The 5,445-nt window shown below is 44.2% G+C and overlaps 1 non-coding gene across 1 annotated transcript; it reads right to left on the bottom strand.

Moving 5' to 3' along the window:
- Positions 1 to 3,031: 3,031 nt before the first annotated feature.
- On the bottom strand, positions 3,032 to 3,116 carry TRNAR-UCG (transfer RNA arginine (anticodon UCG)). The gene has a single exon. It is a non-coding gene; the product is annotated as a tRNA-Arg (tRNA).
- Between the last annotated feature and the right edge of the window lie 2,329 nt (positions 3,117 to 5,445).

The raw sequence follows: 5,445 nt of genomic DNA on the forward strand, positions 1-5,445 counted from the left end.
CAGACTTTAGTTTCCTTAGCTGCAAACGAGGGTGAGAGAATTTGAATTCAAATGAAATATTTGGGGCACATTAAGAAAGATAACTTAAATACGTATAGGAGATAAAGGGTCTTGGACTTGGGGTTCTCACTCAATAAGGGAATTTCAAATTTCTCAACCGATCCTAACAGGCAGTAGTGGCAAACGTGTCCTGTAGGAGGTTAAGTAGGAGGTGCTCCAGACTGTGCGGCCACACCTGTTCACCGCCGTTCAGCCGCTGTAGCAGCAAGCAGCCGCACTGCCCGGCCACGCATCAAGGACAGAGCGTGAGCTGGACAGTCACTGGTCAGCAGGAAATGGACAATGGTCTGGAATTACCCTTGGAGCACCTGGGTAGCTCAGTTGGTTAAGCCTCCGACTTCAGCTCAGGTCATGATCTCATGGTTCATGAGTCCAAGTCCTGCATCGGGCTCTGTGCTAATGGCTCAGAGCCCGGAGCCTGCTTTGGATTCCGTGTCTCTCTCTCTCTTTCTGCCCCTCCCCTGCTCACTCTCTCTCAAAAAAATGAATAAACATTAGAAAAACCATTTTTTTAAATAAATAAACGTTTGGAATTACCCTTAACCAGGGTCCCAGACTTCTTGTGTCTGTGGCCTGACATGTAAATTAGCTCAAACCCTTTCTTTAGATGTCAGTGGAAGTTTATCAGTTGTGTTTGTTAGAATATCACAGGAAGGTGGTGCCTTAGAAAATTGTTTTAAGCCGTGCAAGTAAAATGAAGCAGAAGCCCACACTCAGTTGGCTGAGGTTAAGATGAACATCTCCCCTCACTGAGTGAGCCCGATGGGTGGTCTCCTATGTGGGAGCAGATGTCTTAGGTAATTGCTGGCCGCCCCCCTCTCCCCCCCCACACACTCCCTTTTGGCTTTGACTTAGTGTTTTTAGCTTAAGTCTCCCTCTGAGGAGAACAATGTGGCATTAGGGACATTAACACAAAATGCTAAATGCTTGGGACTTGTTGAGACCCGTTCTCAGTAGATGAAGGGACTCATCCAACTTGCCCAGGAAGCGCCAGGCGGGGACAGAAATTCTAGCATCTTTTTGGCACGTGCGCTTGTGCCCTGTGTCCAAAGAAAGCTGTGCCGACCATGAGATGGTTCGTGGTTCTGCTTGCATCCCCGGCCTCCTCCCGAGGGAGATGCAGTGATGCTAGAACAGACAAAAGGGGAAAGACACTTGGCTCCCTGCCCGAACAGAGAAACTAACACTCAGAGGAAAAGAATCCGAAAGCAGGCTGAGATACATACACACCCACCACACCATCTTTGAGCCAAATACGGAAATACAGCGACGTGGTGAGAACATTATGGTAACATTAACACATAATGAGAAAATTATGGAAAAGATGCTCCTCTCCTTGGAATACGGAACCGAGAAAAACCAAGGGGAGATCGAGGATTGTATACGCATCTGGGCAGACGAGTGAGTCATGACAGATGGTTCTCAGTCCTGCAGTTAATTGCTGTACACAAGCGTGAGGGCTTTGTCCTTTAAAATTTTAAATTCTGTCTTGTAACCTCCATATGGTCGCCTGTCATTTGCACAGTTTTCTGTTAAGTCCTGCCTTATTTATTACACTCCAAACAATATTTGCAGAGCGTGTAACGAATTGGTACCAGGGAACATACTCATTAGAATCTTGTTTCTGAAAGCGATTGCTGAGTGTCCCGGAGCATCACCCCGCATTCCTGAAACCCCGATACTCACAAAATACAGAGTCGCCACAGAGCAGATTCGCTCTCATTTTCCAACATCGCACGACGATGACGCTCCGCGCTCGTTCAGGCACACCTCGTTGTACTGCTTCGCCTTGTTGTGCTTGGCAGAGCACGTGCTTGTTACAAATTGCGGGTTTGTGGCAACCCTGAGTCCAGCAAGTCCGTTGGCACCACTTGTTTCCAAAAGCATCTGCTCACTTCGTGTGTCTGGGTCACATCGTGGTAATTCTCACAATATCCCAAAGGTTCTCGCTATCGCTATATTTGGCGTAAGGATCTGTGATCAGTAATCTTCGATGTTATCACTGCAGGTGTTTTGGGGGCATCACAAAGTATGCACGTGTGACAGCAAAGAGGGTGGATAAATGCGTGTGTGTTCTGACGGCAGACGTGTGGCAACAGGAGAACCGGAAGCAGAAGGGGGGCCTGAAGACGGCAGGGATCTGGGCCACCTCAGGATAAAACTCCAACGGACGGGGACTTGCTTCCCGTGGATGAACAAAGAAAGTGGTTTCCTGAGACGGAGTGTGCTCCTGGTGACGATGCTGTGAAGAGTGTCAAAATGACAACACGGAATTGAGAATATCACACGAACTTAGCTGACAGAGCAGCAGACAGGGTGTGACAGGATAGACTCCGGGTTTGAAGGAAGTTCTGTGTGTAAAATGCTACCAAACAGCATCACGTGCTACAGAGAAATCGTTCTTGAGAGAAGAGTCAGTCAACGTGGCAAACGTCACAGTCGTCTTATTTCCAGAGATGGCCACAGCCGCCACCTCCCTGCGGGGTCAGCCGCCACTGCCCTGAGGGGTCAGCAGCCTTCAACCCTGAGGGAAGACCCCCCACCAGCAAAAAGATCGTGGCTCGCTGAAAACCCAGACAGATGATGGCTAATGCTTCTTAACAGTAGAGTATTTATTTATTTTTGTTTTTTTAAGTGTATTTATTTATTTTTGAGAGAGAGAGAGAAAGAGAGAGAGAGGCAGAGAGAGAATTCCAAGCAGGCTCTGCCCTGTCAGCACAGAGCCCAAATTGGCGCTCAATCCCACAACTGTGAGATCATGACCTGAGACGAAATCAAGAGTCAGACGCTCAACCGCCTGAGCCACCCAGGCGGCCTAACAATAGAGTATTTTAAGTGTTTTTAAAATTTTTTTTTTAAATGTTTATTTATTTTTGAGAGAGACAGAGACAGAATGCAAGTGGGTTAGGGGCAGAGAGAGAGGGAGACGCAGAATCCGAAGCGGTTTCCAGGCTCCGAACTGGCAGCACAGAGCCCGAGGTGGGGCTCGAACCCACGAGCCGTGAGATCACGACCTGAGCCGAAGTCGGACGCTCAACCGACTGAGCCACCCAGGCGCCCCAACAATGGATTATTTTTATTTTTTATTTTTAAATTTACTTTTACTTGTTTTTTGGAATATTTTTAAATTAAGCTACGAACACTGTGTCGTTAGACATAATGCTATTGCCCATTTCACAGACTACAGTACGGTATAAACATAACTTTATGTGCACCAGGAAAGCAAAAAGTTCACTTGACTCTCTTTATTTCAATATTCACTTTATCCCAATGGACTGGAACCAGATCCACAACATTTCCAACGTGTGCCCATCATTTTTCCCAATTTTGCACACATTGTAAAAAAGCTTAGCAACATCATTATAACTTACGTCATCTCACCAACAGCAGCCCCGCACACAAGTTCCTGTTGGCGAATCTTTGCTTGTGGTTCCGCTGGTTGCCTCGGCCCCACAGAGGGCAGCGTGGCTCCAGAGAAACTGCCTTCTTCTGTTACCACAGCATGGCGCCCACAGCTCTGTTCTTGTTTCCTGTTGCTTCTTTGGACTGGTAGTGTGTGAGAATCAGGGTCCTCCTTGATAAGACCCACAGCAAGGCTGTGCCTCATCCCATGAGTCACTGCACTGTAATTTAAAACAAAAACAAAATTTTTTTAATTTAACTTTATTTTTTATTTTTAAAAATTTACATCCAAATTAGTATATAATGAAGCAATGATTTCAGGAGTAGATTCCTTAATGCCCCTTCCCCATTTAGCCCATCCCCCCCCACAACCCCTCCAGCAACCCTCAGTTTGTTCTCCATATTTATGAGTCTCTTCTGTTTTGTCCCCCTCCCTGTTTTTATATTATTTTTGTTTCCCTTCCTATATATTCATCTGTTTTGTCTCTTAAAGTTCTCATATGAGTGAAGTCATATGGTTTTTGTCTTTCTCTGACTAATTTCACTTAGCATAATACCCTCTAGTTCCATCCACGTAGTTGCAAATGGCAAGATTTCATTCTTTTTGATTCCCGAGTTATACTCCGTTGTATAGATATGCCACATCTTCTTTATCCATTCATCCATCGATGGACATTTGGGCTCTTTCCATACTTTGGCTATTGTTGATAGTGCTGCTATAAACATGGGGGTGCACGTGTCCCTTTGAAACAGCACACCTGTATCCCTTGGATAAATGCTGAGTAATGCAGTTGCTGGGTCGTAGGGTAGTTCTATTTTTAGTTTTTTGAGAAACCTCCATACTGTTTTCCAGAGTGGCTGCACCAGCTTGCATTCCCACCAACAATGCAAAAGAGATCCTCTTTCTTTGCATCCTCGCCAACATCTGTTGTTGCCTGAGTTGTTAATGTTAGCCATTCTGACAAACGTAAGGTAATATCTCATTGTGGTTTTGATTTATACTTCCCTGATGATGAGTGATGTTGAGCGTTTTTTCGTGTGTCGGTTGGCCATCTGGATGTCTTCTTTGGAGAAGTGTCTATTCATGTCTTTTGCCCATTTCTTCACTGGATTGTTTTTTGGGTGTTGAGTTTGATAAGTTCTTTGCAGATTTTGGATACTAACCTTTCATCTGATATGTCATTTGAAAATATCTTCTCCAATTCTGTCGGTTGCCTTTTAGTTTTGCTGATTGTTTCCTTTGCTGTGCAGAAGCTTTTTATTTTGATGAGGTCCCAGTAGTACATTTTTGCTTTTGTTTCCCTTGCCTCTGGAGACGTGTTGAGTAAGAAATTGCTGCAGGCAAGATCAAAGAGGTTTTTGCCTGCTTTCTCCTCGAAGATTTTGATGGCTTCCTGTCTTACGTTGAGGTCTTTCATCCACTTTGAGTTTATTTTTGTGTATGGTGTAAGAAAGTGGTCCAGGTTCATTCTTCTGCATGTCGCTGTCCAGTTTTCCCAGCACCACTTGCTAAAGAGACTGTCTTTATTCCATTGGATATTCTTTCCTGCTTTGTCAAAGATTAGTTGCCCATACGTTTGTGGGTCCATTTCTGAGTTCTCTATTTTATTATTCCATTGATCTGAGTGTCTGTTCTTGTGCCAGTACCATACTGTCTTGATGATTACAGCTTTGTAGTATAGCTTGAAGTCTGGGATTGTGATGCCTCCTGCTTTGACTTTCTTTTTCAAGGTTGCTTTGGCTATTCGGGGTCTTTTCAGGTTCCGTACAAATTTTGGGATTATTTGTTCTAGCTCTGTGAAGAATGCTGGTGTTACTTTGATAGGGATTGCGCTGAATATGTAGATTGCTTTGGGTAGTATTGACATTTTAACAATATTTGTTCTTCCTATCCAAAAACAAAAATATTTTTAATGTTTATTATTTACTTTTTTTTTTTTCTTTTTTTTTTTTTAAATTTTTTTTTTTCAACGTTTATTTATT

The sequence above is a fragment of the Puma concolor genome, chromosome D4 (genome assembly GCF_028749965.1).
Source record: "Puma concolor isolate L17-30 chromosome D4, mPumCon1.1.hap2, whole genome shotgun sequence".
In the NCBI taxonomy this organism is placed as follows: domain Eukaryota; kingdom Metazoa; phylum Chordata; class Mammalia; order Carnivora; family Felidae; genus Puma; species Puma concolor.